The sequence below is a fragment of the Myotis myotis genome, unplaced genomic scaffold (assembly GCF_014108235.1).
Source record: "Myotis myotis isolate mMyoMyo1 unplaced genomic scaffold, mMyoMyo1.p scaffold_m19_p_1, whole genome shotgun sequence".
NCBI classification, from domain to species: Eukaryota; Metazoa; Chordata; class Mammalia; order Chiroptera; family Vespertilionidae; genus Myotis; species Myotis myotis.
In genome coordinates, this window is record NW_023416313.1 from 121,080,917 (window position 1) to 121,102,013 (window position 21,097).

General features: G+C 46.7%; 1 protein-coding gene and 1 pseudogene across 6 annotated transcripts in view; one reads left to right on the plus strand and one right to left on the minus strand.

Annotated features, from left to right (window-relative positions):
- Positions 1 to 21,097, plus strand: part of CUL2 (cullin 2) — a 172,872-nt gene that overhangs the window by 75,575 nt on the left and 76,200 nt on the right. The gene's annotated exons all lie outside the window — the stretch shown is intronic.
- Positions 12,860 to 15,839, minus strand: LOC118671624 (annotated as a pseudogene).

Genomic DNA, 21,097 nt, shown 5'->3' on the forward strand with positions numbered 1-21,097 from the left:
CAGGAAGTTTTTCTGTATTTTAATAGTAATTTCAGTTGTTTCTGGGAGCTTGTCTGTGCATCATCCACTTATTCTGCCATTTTTTTCATTTAGAAATTAATTTGATGAAAAATTAAAGAAAATCTAGCTCGGCCGGTGTGAGTCAATGGTTGAGTATTGACCTATTAACCAGGAGGTCATAGGTTGATTGCTGGTCAGGGTACATGTCTGGGTTGCTGGCTCAATCCCCAGCAGGGAACATGCAGCTGGCAGCCCATTGATGATTCTTATCATTGACTAGAGGCACAGCACACAAAATCGTGCGGGTAGGGTCCCTAGTACCTAGCCTCTTGCAATCAGGGCCATCTTCTGCCCGTACGCCAGTCCCCAGGCCAAACGCCGCATCTGCTACCAGGCTGTCAGGCCGTTGGGATCACCAGCTCATCTCCGGCTGCTCGGGAGCTCAGGCCTAAGGGAAAGCAGGCACAGGCGACTTCACCTCCAATGCGTGTGCACCAGGCTGGCCGCTGATGGAATGCGCTGCTCACTCGGGGCTGCCGCTGCCGCCGTCACCACTGCTGCTGGGGCTTGAAGCGCTGACAGAAGCTGTGGGGTGTGCCCGTAACCCACTCACTCCGGCGTGAGCAGCTCCAAGTGGCTCCAAGCGGGCAGCGTGTTCCATCAGTGGCCGGCTCGGCGCACACACATAGAGGTGAATTCACCAGTGCCTGCTTTCCCACAGACCTGAATCCCTGAGCAGCCGAGAATGAACTGGAGATCCCAATGACCTGACAGCCAGCTCGGTCCTCCCGCAACCCTCCCCAATTCCCCCGTTCAGCATCACTGATCCATTGGAGCCTGCGGGCCAGGGGAAAGGACCAATAGGTCAGCTGTTCTGCCCGCTTGCCAGTCCCTAGTCTCACCCTACCCTGCTTGCAGGCTGGGGAGTGGGACCGAAAGGTGCTCAATGCACCTCATGGTGACTGGTTGTTTGGTCATCACGATCATCACAGACACTGGTTTTTTATATATATAGATGTTTCTATCTCTCTCCTGACCTGTCTGAATTAAGAAAAAAATGTGTAAGAAAAGTAATAGAACTATATACTACACTAGAGGCCCGGTGCACAAAAATATGTGCACTCGGGGGGGAGGGCGGTCCCTCAGCCCGGCCTGTGCCCTTTCGCAGTCTGGGACCCCTCGGGAGATAACGACCTGCTGGCTTAGGCCTGCTCCCGGGTGGCAGAGGGCAGGCCCAATCCCTAGGTGCAGCCCCTGGTCGGGCTCAGAGCAGGGCCGATTGGGGAGTTGGGGCGCCGCCCCTGTCATGCACAGAGCAGAGCGGATCGGGAGGTTGCGATGCCACCCTCAGTCACACTCAGGGTAGGGCTGATTGGGGGGTTGGGGCACCGCCTCCGTCACACTCAAGGCAGGGTCGATGGGGAGGTTGTGGCGCCACCCCCTGTCACGCACAGAGCAGGGCCAATCAGGGGGTTGGGGCACTGCCCCCTGTCACGCACAGAGCAGAGCCCATCAGGGGGTTGGGGAGCTCCCCCCTGTCACTCACAGAGTAGGGCCAATAGGGAGTTGGGGCACCGCCCCCTGTGACACACAGAGCAGGGCGGATCAGGGGGTTGGGGTGCCGCACCCTGTCACACTCAGGGCAGGGCCGATGGGGAGGTTATGGCTCTACCCCGTCACACACAGAGCAGGGCCCGTGGGGGGGGGTGGGTTGGGGCGCCACATCCTGTCGCACACAGAGCAGGGCCGATCAGGGGGTTGGGGCGCTGCACCCTGTCACACACAGAGCAGGGGCCGATCAGGGGGTTGGGGCACCGCAGCCTGTCACACACAGAGCTGCAGGGCAATCAGGGGGTTGGGGAGCTTCCCCCTATCAGGCACAGAGCAGGGCCGATAGGGAGGTTGTGGCCCCGCCCCCTGTCACACACAGAGCTGCAGGGCAATCAGGGGGTTTGGGCACTGCCCCCTGTCACACTGATCCCGGTGCTGGGAGGCCTCGCGGCTCCGCTGATCCCGGTGCTGGGAGGCATATTACCCTTTTACTATAGAGGATAGAGGCCTGGTGCACGGGTAGGGGCTGGCTTGTTTGCCCTGAAGGGTGTCCTGGATCAGGGTGGGGGTCCCCACTGGGGTGCCTGGCCAGTCTGGGTGAGGGGATGATGGCTGTTTGCAGCTGGTCACACACCCTTCAGGGTGGGGGTCCCCACTGGGGTGCCTGGCCAGTCTGGGTGAGGGGCTGAGGGCTGTTTTCAGGCTGTCAGGTGATGGAAGCTCCCAACCGCTCCTTTTTTTCTTTTTTTCTTTTTTTATTCTGGGCCAGCTTTAGCTCTGAGGCTCCAGCTCTTAGGCCTCCGCTGCTGAAAGCAGGTTTCTGGCCTTTGTTTACCTTCTGTATTTGAAACAATGTTGCGATCCTCCTGTCTGAAGCCCGGCGACTAAAGCAGGTTTCTGGGGTTTTGTTTAGCTTCTCTATTTGTAACATAGTTGCTTACAGTTGCAGCTCAGAGGCCGGCAGCGGCAGGCGGGGAACGTTGGAGTCCTCCGTCACTGAAGCAAGCAAGCCTCATGTTCGCTTCCAGCTGCCTGGCTGCCGGCCGCCATCTTGGCTGGCAGTTAATTTGCATATCACCCTGATTATCCAATGGGAAGGGTAGCGGTTGTACGCTAATTACCATGTTTCTCTTTTATTAGATAGGATTAATTCTGGAAAAGACGGAGATAATATGGTAAGAGATGTCAGACCAAGCTGTCTTAGTTGTGTTGTTATAATTGGCTTCCATTAAAGTATTGTTTGACATGCTTTACTAATACTCTATTTATTTCTCATTCTGTTAGTGTAGTCTAGTAGATTGACATTATTACACATTTTACAGCTAAGGAAACTTAAGGCTTAATAATAATAAAAATTACACCAGGGAACTATGTTTTGAGCACTTTTCTAAGAGCTTTACATGCATTATCCCATATAATCCTCACAAATAGCAATATTAAAATATTTCCTCTAATTAATCCCCTTTTAATGTGCATGAATTTTGTGCACCGGGCCACTAGTTTAAGGTAAATCAGATCTAGCTGTTGATAGTGCTATTATTTCAGCCTGAGGGACGCGGCCCCCCCCCCCCACACTGTGCACAAATTTCGTGCACCGGTCCACTAGTATTTTATTATTGCTATTTGCCCTTTCTCTATAATAGAAGTGTCAGAGATGCAAGGAAATTAGTAAAATATATATGAAAATCTCCCTCCTGTCAGAGTCTGGGACGCACCGCGGGACCCAGTGCACCTTGAAATCACGTGATACCCAGACCTGGCCAGCCCCACCCCTGTCATGCCCCGCCAGGCAGGTGGTGCAGCCTCAGGTCTCCTGTCACGCTCCGCTGGGTAGGAGGCGCAGCCTCAGGTCCCCTGGCCTGGTGTTGGGGCGGGGGCTGCAGCCTCAGGTACCCTGGCCTGGCCACAGGTCCCCCAGTGCCGGGGCGGAAGGCATGGCCTCAGGTCCCCCAGCCCAGCCTCAGGTCCCCCGGCCCCGGCACAACGGCGCGAGGGTGTGACTACCATTTTCATATTAGCTCTTTTTTATATAGGATTATTAAAAATAGTTTGCTTAAGTTTATCTCATGCCGTTGCTTCTAACAAGGATTGTTTTTTTAATTGTACCTATAACTTCTTTGTGGAAAAAGCTCCACCAGACTTAGAGAATAAAGTCTTTCCCTATCTATCAGAGGGAATTTATTGCAAATTTTATTTCCTGTTAACTTATTTATAATTCATTTACCCATACTCATTCCTGAGTTCCTAAATATTTTCTATAAGTGTCTAAATAACATTACTATGCACTAGTGGTGCCTCCTCCTTCAGATCTGGCCGCTGTTACTCAAGCTTGCATGGGGAATATTTCAAAGCATTATATTTCTATAAATCATATATGCTGGTTGCAGAAAAGTAAAAATATACAGAAGTTTTAAAAAAAAATAACTAAAAGGTCTTTTACTTTTCTCCCAGTACCTTCACGTCTGTTGTTCAAAGGAAATCACTATTAAAGATTTTAAGTGTTTATTCCAACAAATTTTCTATGCATTTAACACATTGTTTGCGGGTAGTTTTTATCGCGCGCTAACAGGTGGCGCGGGCCATTTTTGCTAATTTTTTGCGCAAATGGCAACGTTCAGTAAAATTATGATAACTTCAGTTTACGTATTTATACGTTACCCGCATTCTACCACTAGTCTATAAAAAACGTATTAGTACGTGTCCCGCGCTCTACTACACTGGTAGAACGTATAAATACGTAAAACGTGTAAACACGTTTCCCGCATACAATGTGTTAAGATTGTATGTTTGCACATACATGTATGTACATACACATATCTGTATACATATACTAGAGGCCTGGTGTACGAAATTCGTGCTTGGGCGGGGTCCCTAAGCCTGGCCGGCGAACAGGGCCGATCAGGTTCCCCACCTCTTGCCTCCCTGCCTCCTCCTTCCCTCACCGCCCACGTGCTATCACCTCGCAGTTCCCTGCCTCCGCACTTCCTCCTTCCCTTGCCGCCTTTGCGCTGCCACCGCATGGTTCTTTGCCTCCCTGCCTCCTCCTTCCCTTATTGCCCACGCACTGCCACCATGCAGTTTCCCACCTACCCGCCTCCCCCCTCCTCCTTCTCTTGCCACCCGTGTCTGTCACCACCCACCCCCAGTTCCCTGTTCCAGCCTAGGGCCCAGCCCTGATCAGGTGGTCAGGACCTGCTGATCGGGAGGGAGGGAATGGGAGTTTGGCTGGCAGGCCCTGATCAGGCGATTGGGGCCTGCTGGCTGGGGGGTGGGACATGGGGAGGACCCCAAGAGGTTGGCTGCCGGCCCCCCTGGGAAAGGGGCTGTGTCTGCCATCACCCACCCACAGTTCCCCGTGCCAGCCTGGGGGCCTGGCCCCAATCTGGCGATCTGCCGGCCTTGGGAAACACTGGGAGGTAGGTTGGCCGGCAGACCCCATTGGTGATGGGGGCCTCCGGGATGGAGACAGCTCCTGCATCGAGCATCTGCCCCCTGGTGGTCAGTGTGTGACATAGTGACCAGTCTTTCTGGTCATTCTGTTGTAACAGTTGCTTAGGCTTTTATGTATATAGCTATTACGTACACTCTTACAGATACATATATATGTAGATTTTATGTCTATAGAGATATTATGTACACTCTTACACATACATGCATACATACATACATACATACATTTGGGGATCTTTTTGAAAGCCTAGATGTCTAGGTTACTAGGGGAACCTCTATATTCACATAGCTCCTAGATTATATTTATGCCTGTAGTCCAGATCACCAATTATGAAGTACTGTTCTACACTTGCTAAGCGATTTTCCCTGCACTTATTCTATCAAGCTTTTATTGGAGTGTTTCCTGTTTTACATTTAGATTTTTTGATTACATAAATATTAAGAAGACTTAAAAATATATTCTTGTCCTTGCAAGGTGGCTCGGTTGGTTGGAGTGTCATCCCATATACCAAAAGGTTGTGGATTCAATTCCCAGTCAGGGTACATCCCTAGGTTATGGTTGGTATGCATGTGGGTTTCTCTTTCTCTCTCTACCTCTCCCCCTCTTTTCCTCTCTCTGTCCCCCTTTCTCTCTAAAAATCAATAAAAACATATCCTCAAGTGAGGACTAAAACATACTTATTCTTAAAAGTTACAGTTCAGTGGTTGATGTGAGACGACAAAGTGGTAGTTCCTTTATGGTGGTAAAACAGTGTTATATCTTGGTGGTGTTGACATGAATCTAGACCTGTGATAAAATTGCATAGAACTACGCATACTCAAATGAACACAAGTGATTGTATATAAAAATTGGTGAGCCCTGACTGATGTTGTGAAATGGTTAAAGCGTTGGCCCATCCACCAACGGGTTGAGAGTTCCACTCCCGGTTAAGGGCATGCACCTGGGTTGCAGGTTCATACCTGCCCGGTCAGGGTGCGTGGGGGAGGCAACCAATCAATGTGTCTCTCTCCCATTGATGTTTCTTTCTCTACCTCCCTCTTCCCTTCCTTTCTTTCCTCTATCCATTCCTCCCTTCCACTCTCTAAAAATAAGTGGAAAAAATATTCTGTGTTGAGGATTAACAAAAAAAACCAAACAAACCAAAAAACTGGAAAAATCTGAATAAGGCTATATATTGTACCAATGTTCATTTCTTGGGGTTTTTTTTTCTTTCTTTCTTTTTGGTCTTGGTCTTATATTGTACCACACTTATGTAAAATGTTACCATTGCATTGGAGCGCGGCCTACATGTCTCAGTGGTTGAGCATCAACCTATGAACCAGAAGGCCACGGCATGATTGCTGGTCAGGGCACATGCCCGTATTGCAGGCTTCATCCCCAGTGTGGGGCATGCAGGAGGCAGCTGATCAACGATTCTCTCATCATTGATGTTTCTTTCTCTCTCTCCCTCTTCCTTTCTCTCTGAAATAAATAAATGTATTTTTAAAATGTTACTATTGAAGAAACTGCGTGAAGCATACACAGGGTTGCTCTATATTTTTGCAATTTTACTGTGAGTCTGTAATTATTTCAAAGTATAAAAATGATTTTTAAAAGTTTAAACAACTCATAAAATGTGGCTGTTTCAATATTCTTTTACCTAGACTTCCTTTTCTCTCCTTATAACTACTGATAATAGTTTGGTTGTACTTTAATATTTGTTTATTTAAGTATAGTGGCTTTCATCCTTTGGGGGGTGATCTCTATGTTCCTTTAGGAAGATGATAGAGCATAAAAATACTTGTTAAAGTTTTTATTCTTAAACTATAACTCAGTAGCAAGACACTCATGACTTAAGCATACTCTTTTTGTTTGCATGTGAACATCATAAACAATGGCAAGAGTTAAATGACAAATGAAAAAAATATTTGTAACTTCCCAGAGCCATATTTTAAATTCTTTACTTTCTCCGCTTATCTAATATCATACAGATACCAAAGTTCCCTAGAAGTATGGCTCCATTTCAGGCTCTTTTCTGTTCAGTTTGTTAGTTTATCAATCATCACTATGTTTATTATTATCCTATATAATAAAAGCCCTGTGACCAAAACAGTGGAACGACCAGAATGACCAGAGACCAGAACGATCGCGGCTCCTCACCCCAACCTGTCCCGCCCCCCAGCGGGGACCCCCACCACGATCGGGGGTGGGGTTGGCCGGCAAACTGCACCTCATCCCGGCTGGCCCTGCCCCCAGCGGGGACCCCCATCCCAATGATGGGACGTGGCCAGCTGGCAAACCGCCCGTGGCCCCTCACCCCAGCTGGCCCTGCCCCCCAGCAGGGACCCCCACCCTGATCCAGGGCCCCAATCAGGACAGGCTGACCGGCCCCCACCCATGAAGCAGGCCTCTATCTAATCTAATAAAAGAGAAACATGCAAATTGACTGCACCTCTGCCATGCCCCAAACCATGCCCACCAGCCAATTAGAGTGACTATGCAAATTACCCCAACCAAGATGGCGGCCGGCAGCCACGGAGCTGGAGCAAGCAGGAAGCTTGGTTGTCCCGGTGATGGAGGAAGCCAAGCTTCCTGCCTGCCCTGGCCGGCTGTGGCCTCCGCTCAAGGCAACAAAGTTTCAATTCTAGAAGATAAATAAATCCCAGATACCTGCTTCCAGCCATCCTCCACTGGAAGCTTGGGTGGCTGGGGGCTGTGGCCAGCCTGCAAACAGCCATCAGCCCCTCACCCAGGATGCCCAAACCTTCATGGGGTGAGGGTCCTTGCTGGGGGCTTGGCCAGCCTGCAAACAGCCATCAGCCCCTCACCCAGGATGGCCACACCTTCATGGGGTAAGGGTCCCTGCTGGGGGGCTTGGCCAGACTGCAAACAGCCATCAGCCCCTCACCCAGACTAGCCAGGCACCCCACCAGGACCCTCCTCCCTGAAGGGGGTATGGCCAGCCTGAAAATGGACCTCAGCCCCTCACCCAGGTTGGCCAGGCACTCCAGAGGGGACCCCCACCCTGAAGGGGGTGTGGCCAGGCTGAAAACGGTCCTCAGCCCCTTACCCAGGCTGGCGAGGCACCCCAGCAGGTCCCCTACCCTGATCCGGGGCACCCTTCAGGGCAAACCAGCTGGCCCCCACCCATGCACCAGGCCTCTATCCTATATAATAAAAAAGTAATATGCAAATTGACCCTAACAGCAGAGCAACTGGGAATCATTGGTCACTATGACACACACTGACCACCAGGGGGCAGATGCTCAATGCAGGAGCTGCCCCCTGGTGGTCAGTGCACTCCCACAGGGGGAGCTCTGCTCAGCCACAAGCCAGGCTGACGGCTGCCAGTATAGCGGTGGTGGTGGAAGCCTCTCCCGCCTCCTCAGCAGCGCTAAGGTTGTCCGACTGCAGCTTAGGCCTGGCAACTGGATATCCCCCGAGGGCTCCTGGGCTGCCAGAGGGATGTCTGACTGCCACCTTAGGCCCAATCTCCCGGTGAGCGGGCCTAAGCCAGCAGGTGGTCCCAGAGGGGTCCCAGACTGAGAGAGGGTACAGGCCTGGCTGAGGGACCCCCCCGAGTGCACAGATTTTTGTGCACCGGGCCTCTAGTCCTATATAATGAAAGGGTAATATGAAAATTTACCCTAATGGCGGAATGACCAGAACGACCGCTCGACCAGTCACTATGAAGTGCACTGACTACCTCTTGGTCTTTTCCCCAGCCGGCAGGCTCCAATTGCCCAGTGGCTAATGGGGAACCGGGAATGGGTGGTAGGGAACGTAGGTGGCACCAGGCCAAGGCCCCTGCTCCACCAGTCGCCTCATGCACAGAAGGCAACCCATGGTGGGGTTGGGGCTGGCAAGCGGGTGGGAATGGCTGACCTCTCACTCCCTTTCCCTGCCCGTCAGGCTCCAATCGCCCGATGGTGGACAGGGAACTGGGGTTCGGGGCCAGTGAATGGGTGGAATGGCTAACCTCTCAGTTCCTTTCCCCGGCTGGCAGGCTGCAGTCACCTGAATGCGAATTGGGAAACGGGGATGGGTGGCGGTGGGGAGCAGGGCCAGCTGCAGGCAGCCAGGGAAGATGGCCCTGATCGCAGGCCAGGCCTAGGGACTGTACCCACCCACAAATTTCATGTGTTGAGCCTCTAGTACAGTGATGGCAAACATATGACACGCGTATCAGAGGTGACACCCGAACTCATTGTTTTGGTTGATTTTTCTCTGTTAAATGGCATTTAAATATATAAAATAAATATAAGTCTTTGTTTTACTATGGTTGTAAATATCAAAAAATTTCTATATGTGACACGGCACCAGAGTTAAGTTAGGGTTTTTCAAAATGCTGACACGCCGAGCTCAAAAGGTTCGCCATCACTGCTGTAGTACCTTACTAGTAATAAGCCTTGCTATCTGGTAAGACAAGATTGCCCTCCATAAGCCAAAAGTGTTCTGAGTGTTCTTTTGCACTTTTTACATATATAGTCACCTTTTTAGAGGTGATTGTAAATTACCTTAAAAAAATTTTTTTTCCTGTGGGTTTGAAATGGAATTGAATCTTTAAGTTAGTTTGGAGAGAATTTATATCTTCACAGTATTAAATCTTTCTATCCAGGAACCTCGTATATCTATCTGTTTATTGTGCCTTCTTTAATTTCTCAGAAAGTTTTTATAACTTTATCTATAAAGGTCCTGAAGGCTTTTGTTAGATTTGTTTAGAGATACTTGGTATTCTTTGATGTTATTCCAAAAGTTTTATCTCTTTTATTTGTTTTCTGCTAGTTTTAGAACTACAACTGACTCATGTATAAATCTGGTATTCAGCCACCTTGTGATATTCTATAATTTCTAATAATTTATGCACATTTTTGTGCTTTCTGTGTAAGCTTGAATAATCTGTGTGTGTGCACGTGGACATCTGTACACACATCTCATTTTCTAAGACCCCAAAGCAATATTGAAGAGAAGTGTTGGATAATGAGAATCTTTGTCTCATTCTGATTTTATTTTATTTTTCTTTTGTTCAAATTATAAGAGAAAGTTTATTTAGAACATTAAAGAGATAGTTGAAGTGAGCCAGCTGGGTTGCATAGGCTCAGGAAACAAGGTACAGAGGCAAAAGAAAAGCCCGTGGTTCTTAGGAGAGAGAAAGCCAAAGGCAACATTTCTTAGAGGGAGAAGAGGAGAAAGGAAAAGGCACAGGAGTACTCCTGAGACAAAGAGCATGGTCATTTTTGATTTTAAAGTTTACATGTATAACATTTTTCCATTTAAGATGATGATTTTGCTAGTTTTTAAATAGATATTCTTTATCAGAATGATGAAATTAATTGGAATTGGTGTTGAATTTTTATTTTATATCTTTTAATAAATCTTCATTGTTCAGATTATTACAGTTCCTCTTTTTTCTCCCCATAGCTCCCCTCACCCTGGTTCCCACCCCACGCCCTTAACCACCCCCCCCACTGTCCTCATCCATAGGTGTAAGATTTTTGTCCACTCTCTTCTTGCAACCCCCGCACCCCTTTCCCCCGAGAAGAATTGTCAGTCCACTCCCTTTCTATGCCCCTGATTCTGTTGTATTCACCAGTTTATTCTGTTCATCAGATTTTTTATTCACTTGATTTTTAGATTCACTTATTGATAGATATGTATTTATTGTCACTTTGTTGTTCATAATTTTTATCTTTACCTTTTTCTTCTTCCTCCTCTTCTTAAAGGATACCCTTCAGCATTTCATATAATACTGGTTTGGTTGTGATGAACTCCTTTAGCTTTTTCTTGTCTGTGAAACTCTTTATCTGATCTTCAATTCTGAATGATAGCTTTGCTTGGTAGAATAATCTTGGTTGTAGGTAATGCTATTCATCACTTTGAATATTTCTTGCCACACCCTTCTGGCTTCCATAGTTTCTGTTGAGAAATCAGCTGACAGTCGTATGGGTACTCCCTTGTAGGTAACTGTTTTTCTCTTGCTGCTTTTAAGATTCTCTCTTTGTCTTTTGCTCTTGGCATTTTAATTATGATATGTCTTGGTGTGGTCCTCTTTGGATTCCTTTTGTTTGGTGTTCTCTGCACTTCCTGGACTTGTAAGTCTATTTTTTTCACCAGGTGGGGGAAGTTTTCTGTCATTATTTCTTCAAATAGGTTTTCAGTATCTTGCTCTCTCTTCTTCTTCTGGCACCCTCATAATTCAGATGTTGAAGTTGTCCCAGAGGCTCCTTACACTATCTTCATATTTTTGGATTCTTTTTTCTTTTTGCTTTTCTGGGTGGGTGTTTTTTGCTTCTGTGTATTTCAAATCTTTGACTTGATTCTTGGGATTCTCTAGTCTGCTGTTGTATATAATTCTTTATTTCAGTCAGTGTATGCTTAATTTCTAGTTGGTCCTTTTTCATATCCTTGAGGGTCTCATTATATTTCTCAGAGATTTCTAGAAGATTCTTGAGTAACCTTATAACCATGGTTTTGAACTCTATATCCAGTAGTTTGCTTTCCTCCGTTTCTGTCATTTGTGACCTGTTTCTTTGTCTCTGCATTTTGGTTGCTTTCCTTTGTTGATAGAGTGGCCTTGTGTGCTAGGTGTCCTATAGGGCCCAGTGGCTCAGCCTCCCCAATTACCTGAGATGGACACTCTTGGTGCACCCCTTTGTGTGCTGTGTGCACAGTCTTGTTGTAGTTAAGCTTTGATTGCTGTTGGTATCACTGGGAGGAATTGACCTCTAGGCCAATTGGCTGTGAGGACCACCTGTGACTACAATGGGAGAACTGCTGTGCTAGAGATACCCTTATGGGGCGGGACTTGCTTTAGTGGGGCTTTGGTGCTCACTGAGTATTCCCCTTGAGTGTTTCTCTTATGGATGTGAGGAGTTGTAATTTACATCATCTCACACTGACCACTGGGTACACTGTCTCTTGGATCCCCAAGGATGTGCAAAGCCAGCCACTGCCTGAGACCACCCAGCAGGAGCTACAGAGAGATCTGCAGATTTCTCCTCTTTGTTTGGAGTTTGGAAGTGCCCAGATGAGGCCCGGCTGTGAAGCAATATAGGCTGCTATTGCCAGGTCTTAGGCCTTTTGGAAGCTTTGTAGTCCTCTGACCCAGGTACAGTTTGTTAGGTTTTTGGTTGCAAAAGGCCAGGCCATTCATATGCAAAGTCCTCTGTGCACAGCTTGGGTGGGGTTGTAAATTGGGTGGTGCGGGGTCTCAGTGAATCACCAGGGCAGAACAAACAGCAATGGTTGCTAGTCAGCCCTTCCCTGGAGAGGTCCCAGGGTCTCTGTGTCCCGCAGCCCTGTGCAGGAACGTGCAGGAACGATGATCACTGGCAACACCTCTGAGAGAAAGCTTCCCTTGCATTCCGGCCAGATGCCAGACAGTCCACTTTCTCCCCATATGAATCTGGGTCCCCAGAGTCTCGCCTGGAACTGGAGTTCAGAGCAATTGGGAGCTTGTATCTCCCTCCACAGTGCATCCAGTTGCCAGCCTGTCATGCGCGCGACTCTGTACCTCTGTACTTCTGTACCTCCACACCTCCTACCAGTTTCAGTGCACTTTTTTCTTTCCTTCTAGTTGTATAACTCCCACTCAACCAGCTTTCCTGTGGTTCTGTATGAAATTTGTTTTGTATTTTAGTTGGAGTTTTGATGTGGTTGTGAGAGGCAGCAAGTACAGGTGCTTACCTATGCTGCCATCTTGGTTCTGGTGTTGAATATTTAGAAAATGACTTATATTGCTATTGAGTGATTGTTTTTTCCCCTCTTAGTCAATATGGTCAATTATGTTTGCAGATATTGTAATATTAGATTATCTTTACATACCTGAGATAAAACCCAGTTTGGTTTCTATTTTTTAATTTATTTACGCGGGTTCTTATAAGAAATTCAGAACACCAGTTTGTGAGGATAAAGCCCATTGGTGAGAGAAAACAGAGAGTGGTGGTAGCCCTGGAGCTGAGGAACAGCTTTTATTTTTGGCAGAATTTATGAGTCCACAGCCTTCTGGTTAACCTTGTGCTGTTCTGTCACCTCATATTTCTCTTTCTCTGTGTCGAAGATCTCGCCCTCCTGGTGTCTGGGCTTGCACAGCTTCTTCTTGAATTAAGCATCAGTGAGATGTTTGGGGATTTTCACATCACTGATATCAATTTTGGTGGAGGTGGCGATGACAAATTTCTGATGTGTTTTACACAGAGGAACTCAATTAAGGGACAGAGGTCCAGTCACAGGTAGCAAGCCACTGCTAAGCTGCTTCAGGAAAACTACCCTCTTGCCTCTGTGGTGCCTGGTGAGGATGATCACAGTCATCCCAGGAGTGATGCTGGCCCGCAATTTCCTCACATGCTGACTGAAGGGTTTCTTGCCATGGCTCAACAGCTTTCGAGACACATCTTCAGTAGGATTATATTTAGGAATTTTCCATAGTGTAACTACTCGTGTACCACTCTTCTTGTCGCCACCAACTGGTTTTGTGACAGTAGCAAGAACTTTCTTCTTTTTTTTTCAGTCCTGGATTTAGCTGCCGAATACTTCCTCTTATACATGGCCTTTCGGGGATACATAGCCAACCGGGAATATCTGCCAATTCCTCTGATGAGGATGAGGTTTCAGCGGCAGTGGGGCTTCCCCTTCTTAGGCGCCTTAACCTTGCTGCCAGCATCAGTCTTCTTCTTCAGCTTAGTATCAGGTTTCTTCTCCTTAGTATCAGGCTTCTTCTCTTAGCCAGGTTGGTGTTTGTCTATTATAATTTTTACCCACTGTTGCATTTTATTTGCAAATATCGTATATAATAAAAGGGTAATATGCAAATAGACCAACGGTAGAACAACCGAACAACCAATCAAAGCATAATATGCTAATGATATGCTAAGGCTGCTCAACCGCTCATTATGACGTGCACTGACCACCAGGGGGCAGATACTCCGACCAGTAGGTTAGCCTGCTGCTGGGGTCCGGCCGATCAGGATTGAGCGAGATGGGCTGGACATGCCCTGGAGCCCTCCCGCAGTCCCTCCCCGGCCCGATTGTGCACCGGTGGTGTCCCTCAGCCTGGCCTGTGCCCTCTCACAATCCAGGAAGCTTTGAGGGATGTTGGAGAACCAGTTTCAGCCCGATCCCGCAGGCCACTCCCCTTGGGAAGGTGCCAGACGCAGGGCTTATGGCTGGAGAGCACTGCTGTGGCAGTGCGAGCCTCTCCTGATCGGGATTGATTGGGCACAAGCCTGCAGCAGGCACAGTGGGGCAGGGATGAGTGGGAGTGGCAGGTAGTAGCTGCAGGCGGTGTTGGACTGTGGGTTTTGGCCCATTCCCTGCAGGCCACCCAGAGAGATCCCACCCGTGCACGAATTCATGCACCAGGCTTCTGGTTTTATTTACAGTTATGCACCTCTATTTATGAATAGGAGAGCCTGTAATATTCTTCTTCATAATGTCTTTGGGTTTGGTATCAGGCTTATAATTATAGGCCAGTGGTCGGCAAACCACGGCTCGCGAGCCACATGTGGCTCTTTGGCCCCATGGCATGGGCCATGAAGTTTCAATCACACTGTACGTGCGTGCCCACATGTGGTATTTTGTGGAAGAGCCACACTCAAGGGGCCAGTTTGCTGACCACTGTTATAGGCTGTAGTAGGGCCTGTTTTTTTCTTTTTCTTTTAAATAAAAGACTTTGTATGAAATTTGAATGATCAGTTTTTTTAAAAAAATATATTTTATTGAGTTTTTACAGAGAGGAAAGGAGAGAGACAGAGTCAGAAACATCGATGAGAGAGAAACATCGACCAGCTGCCTCCTGCACACTCCCCACTGGGGATGCGCCCGCAACCAAGGCACATGCCCCTGACCGGAACCGAACCCGGGACCCTTCAGTCCGCAGGCCGACGCTCTATCCACTGAGCCAAACCGGTTTCGGCATGATCAATTTTTTTATGTTTAGTAAAATTCCCTTCCAAACCATCTGGACCTAGGGTTTCTTTGTAAGAAGGTTAAAAAAAAGAATTAGTATCTTTAACACTGCTGCAGGTTTTTCAGTAGTGTTAAGACTAGTCAAATTTATATTTCTTCTTAAATCTGTTGTGAATTATTTTTTCAAAATTGTTGGAAAGTCATTTTCTATTTGAAGTAACTTTAGATTTATAGAAGAATTGCAAAACTAGTCTCTGCACTCCTTCACTCAGCTTCTCTACTATCACCATCTTATAACCCAAGGTATGTTTGTGAACATTAGTGTAATACAATGAACTAAATGACAGACTTGCATTTTCCCAGATTTTTCTCTGATGTAATTATTTTGTCCCAGGAATCAATCCAAGTCACTACATTGCATTTAACTGTCATGTGTGTCTTATCTCTTCTACTCTGTGAGAATTTATTTTTTTCTTCTTTTTTTAAGTTATAGTTGATATTCAATATTATTTTATACTAGAGGCGTAGTGCATGAAAATCATGCACTTGTGGGGGGCGTATCTCAGCCCAGCCTGCACCCTCTAGTAGTTCAGGAGCCCTCGGGGGATGTCTGACTGATGGTAGGCCATCAGTCTGACATCCTTAGTACTGCTGTGGAGATGGGAGAGGTTCTCGCCACCGCTGCTGCACTCGCCAGCTGTGAGCCTGGCTCAGGGCTTCTGGTTGAGTGGCACTCCCCCCATGGGAGTGCACTGACCACCAGGGGACAGCTCCTGGGTTGAGCGTCTGTCCCTGGTGGTCAGTGTGTGTCATAATGACCGGTCATTCCGCTGTCGGATTTGCATATTAGGCTTTTATTATATAGGATTAGTTTAGGTATATAGCATAGTAGTTAGACATTTCATATACTTTACAAAGTGATCCTCTGATAAGTCTAATACCTACCTGGCATCATACATAGTTATTACAATATTATTGACTGTTTTCCTTTAACTGTACTTTACATACCTATGACTGCTTTGTAATTGTCAATTTGTAGTACTTAATACCTTCCTCCCCTGTTTTTCCTTTTTATTGAATTTATTATTGGGGTGACACAGGTTAACAAAATTATATAGGTTCACCACCTCAAGTCAAGTCTCTGAATCCCTGCCCTTTTTCACTTACGCCCTAACCCCCTTCCATCTGGCAATGATCAGTTTGTTCTCTGTGTCTATGATTCTGTTTCTGTTCTGTTAGTTTATTTTGTTCTTTAAATTCCACATATATGTGGAATCACATGGTATTTTTCTTTTTTTGTCTGACTTATCTCACTTAGTATAAATACCCTCTAGGTCCATCCATATTGTTTCAAATGTTAAGATTTCCTTTTTTTATGGCCAAGTAATATTTCCTACCACAACTTCTTCTTAAAAAAAAAATATTTTGATTTTTTACAGAGAGGAAGGGAGAGGGATAGAGAGTTAGAAACATCGATGAGAGAGAAACATCGATCAGCTACCTCCCGCACACCCCCTACTCAGGATGTGCCCGCAACCAAGGTACATGCCCTTGACCGGAATAGAACCTGGGACCCTTCAGTTCGCAGGCTGATGCTCTACCCACTGAGCCAAACTGGTCAGGGCCTACCACAACTTCTTATTCAGTCATCCATTGATGGGCAGTTAGGTTGCTTCCATATCTTGGCTATTGTAAATAATCTGATTCCATGTGTACTTGAAAAGAATGTATATTCTACCCTGGCCAGGTAGCTCAGTTGGTTAGAGCATTGTCTCGATACACCAAGGTTCTGGGTTTGATCCCCGTCAGGGCACTTAAAGAATCAACCAATGCATGCATAAATAAGTGGAATAACAAATCACTTTTTCTCCACCTTCCTCTCTCTCTCTCTAAAAATCAATAAATACAATTAAATTTTTTTTTTAAATTTTAAAAAATAGACTTTAAAACAATGGCTATAACAAAAAAAATCATTAAAAATTTTAAAAAATAGACTTTAAAACAATGGCTATATCTTGTGCTGCTTTGGCATGAAGTACTTTAAAAATATCAATTAAATTAATCTTGTCTAGTGTGTCATTTAAGGGCACTCTTTCCTTGTTGATTTCATGTCTGAAAATTCTATCCAGTCATGACAATAGGGTGTTAAAGTCCCCTATTATGACTGTAGTACTGTCAATCCCTCCCTTTATGTACTTCAATATTTGCTTTATATATTTAGGTGCTCCTGTGTTGGGTACATAAATGTTTATCCTATCTAATAAAAGAGAAACATGGTAATTAGCATACGTCCGCTACCCTTCCCATTGACTAATCAGGGCGATATGCAAATTAACTGCCAGCCAAGATGGCGGCTGGCAGCCAGGCAGCTTGAAGGGAACATGAGGCTTGCTTGCTTCAGTGATGGAGGAAACCAACATTCCCCACCTGCCTTGCCGGCCTCTGAGCTTGCAGTTTGAAATATTGTTACAAAAGCTAAACAAAACCCCAGAAACCTACTTTCAGCCCACCGGGATCTCAGAGCTGGAGTTGAAACAGTGTTTCGATTATAGAACCCAAACAAACCAGATACCTGGTTTCAGCAGCAGAGGCCTAAGAGCTGGAGACAAGCCTCAGAGCTAAAGCTGGCCCAGAATAAAAAAAAAGAAAAAAAGGAGCAGTTGGGAGCTTCAGTCACCCGCCAGCCTGAAAACGGCCCTGAGCCCCTCACCCAGACAGGCCAGGCACCCCAGTGGGGACCCCTACCCTGAAGGGTGTGTGACCAGCTGCAAACAGCCATCATCCCCTCACCCTGGCTGGCCAGGCACCCCAGTGGGGACCCCCACCCTGATCCAGGACACCCTTCAGCGCAAAACAGCCAGCCCCCACCCATGCACCAAGCCTCTATCCTATATAGTAAAAGGGTAATATGCCTCCCAGCACCAGGATCAGCGAAGCCGCGAGGCCTCCCGGCACCGGGATCAGTGTGACAGGGGGCAGCGCCCAAACCCCCTGATCGGCCCTGCTCTGTGTGTGACAGGGTGAGGCGCCCCAACACCCCCCCCCCCCACGGGCCCTGCTCTGTGTGTGATGGGGTAGAGCCATAACCTCCCCATCGGCCCTCCCCTGAGAGTGAGAGTGGTGGTGCCCCAGACCCCTGATCGGCCCTGCTCTGTGGGTGATAGAGGGCGGTGCCCCAACCCCCCCTCCACGGGCTCTGCTCTGTGTGTGATGGGATAGAGCCATAACCTCCCCATTGGCCCTGCCCTGAGTGAGACAGTGGCGACGCCCCAACCCCCTGATCCGCCCTGCTCTGTGCATCACAGGGGGGAGCTCCCCAACCCCCTGATGGGCCCTGCCTTGAGTGTGACAGGGGGCGGTTCCCCAACCCCCCAATAGGCCCTATCCTGAACATGACTGAGGGTGGCATCGCAACTTCCCGATCTGCTCTGCTCTCTGCATGACGTGGCGGCGCCCCAGATCCCCAATCAGCCCTGCTCTGAGCCTGACCAGGGCCTGCACCTAGGGATTGGGCCTGCCCTCTGCCACCCGGGAGCAGGCCTAAGTCAGCAGGTCGTTATCTCCTGAGGGGTCCCAGACTGCAAGAGGGCACAGGCCGGGCTGAGGGACCCCCCTCCACCCTGAGTGCACAAATTTTTGTGCACCGGGCCTCTAGTAAGTTCCATAATATCCATTATGAACTGTCCTTTTTTTAACTCTTGTTATAGCCATTGTTTTAAAGTCTGTTTTGTCTGATGTAAGTATTGCTACCCCATCCTTTTTGCTTCCATTTGCATGAAATATCTTTTCCATCCATTTACTTTGTCTGTGTATGTCTTTAGATCTGAAGTTGAATCTCTTATAGATAGCATATGTAAGCATCTTGTTTTCTTAACCATTCAGCCACTTGTGTCTTTGGTTGGAGGTACATAGTTATTGCCAGTTTATTATCGATATTTATGTGTTTATTCTCCTCTCCCCCACCCCCCTATTTCTTAAAGACATCCTTAACATTTCCTGTAATACTGGTTGGTAGTGATAAACATCTTTAGCTTTTTTTTTTTCTTCTGGGAAGTTCTTTGTCTCCCCTTTCATTTTAAATTATAGTGTTGCTGGGTAGAATAGTCTTGGTTGTAGTTCCTTTCCTTTCATTACTTTGAATATTTCCTGCCAGTTCCTTCTGGCGTGAAAAGTTTCTGTTTAGAAATCAACTGACAGACAATCTTATGGTAGCTCCCTTGTAGACAAGTAACTGCTTTTCTCTTGCTGCTTTGAAAATTCTCTCTGTCTTTAAGTTTTGGCATTTTAATTGTGATGTGTCTTGGTGTGGGCCTCTTTGGGTTCATCTTGTTTGGGACTCTCTGTGCTTTCTGGATTTGCATATCTATTTCCTTCATCAGGTTAGGAAAGTTTTTGGTCATTATTTATTCAAATATTTTTCTCCCTGCCCCCTGCCCCCAAATTAATTTTTAGAGAGAGTAGAAAGAAGGTATGGAGGGAGTGCGGCAAGAGAGAGAGAGAGAGAAAGAGAGAGAGAGGGAAACAGAAACATTGACATGAGAGAAACACATCAAATGGTTGCCTCCGGGGAATGGAACCTGCAACCTAGGTACATACCCTTGACTGGAAATCAAACCCATGACTCTTTGGTATATGGGCTAACACTTTAACCACTGAGCCACTCCAGCCAGGGCTCACATATTTTTCAGCCCCTTGCTTTCTCTTCACCTCTGGTACCCCTCTGATGTGGATATTCTTATGCTGGATGTTGTCCCAGAAGTCCCTTAAACTATTCTCATTTATTTGGATACTTTTTCTTTTTGCTCTTCTGATTGGATGTTTTCTGCTACCTCGTCTTCCAAATATGGATTCAGTCCTTCGCTTCATCTAATCTGCTGTTGATACCTTCTAATATATTCATTTCAGTAATTGTGTTCTTTAAGTTTCCATGTCTTTTTATGCTTATTACCTGTTTGTTAAATTTAACACCAAGTTCCCTGAGCATCCTTTATAACCACAGTTTTGAACTCTTATCTGTTAGATTGCTTGCCTCTGTTTCATTTTTTTGTTTCTGGAGTTTTCTTCTATTCTTTCATTTAGGACGTTTTTTTGTCTTTTCATTTTGGCTGCCTCTCTGTGTTTGTTTTGTAATTAAGTAGATCTGCTATATTTCCTGGTCTTGGTAGTGGCCTTATTTAGTAGGTGTCCTGAGGGGCCCAGTGGCACAGTCCACCTGGTGCTTTATGAGTGTCCCTTATGTGGGTTGTGTGTGCCTTCCTATTGTAGTGGAGCCTTATCAGCATGTCAGTGAGTGGGATTTACCCTCAGGCTGACTGACTGGCTGTGAGTACTGGCAGTGCATGACCACAACCTAGGACAGTGATGGCGAACCTATGACACGCGTGTCAGAGGTGACATGCGAACTCATTTGATTTTACTTTGTTAAATGGCATTTAAATATATAAAATAAATACCAAAAATATAAATCTTTGTTTTACTATGGTTGCAAATATCAAAAAATTTCTATATGTGACACGGCACCAGAGTTAAGTTAGGGTTTTTCAAAATGCTGACATGCCGAGCTCAAAAGGTTTGCCATCACTGACCTAGGAGCTGTTATTAAGGGGATTACTCGATAGAGTGGGATTTGTTCCAGCAGGCTCTGGTGCCTTTCAAGACCCTTCTTTGGGTGTGTTGCTTGTGGAGTTATTCAGATGGTGCTCTGTTGTGGTATGAAGTCAACCACTTGATGTGTTGGTTCTGGCTTCTCTGGTGCAGGCCAAGGTCAGCCACTGCCTATGATTGCCCCTGCACTACCTGGTAGAAGCTATAAAGTTATCTGTGGTTGATAGCTGCCTGTGCTACAAAACCAAGGCCGGGTGCCACTTGTACTGGGCTTGGGACTATTCAGTAAAGGACACCCGAGGCCTGCCACTGCCTGCAGGTTGTCTACTAGGTGTACCGGTTAATAATGGTGGATTTTGTTATCAAAGAAAACATGATAATTTCAAGAGAAAGATAAAAAATGCTTTATTCAAACTAATGTCCATCACTAGCTACATACACATTTCCCCCATATTTCAGGTAATTTGTGGATACCGTCCCAATAGAACTTTTCTTGTTTTGAGGCAAACCATTCAGGGACCCGATTTTCCACTTCTTCGTATGTTTTGAAGTGCTGCTCAGAAAGTGCGTGTGCCATAGATTGGAACAAGTGGTAATTTGACAAGG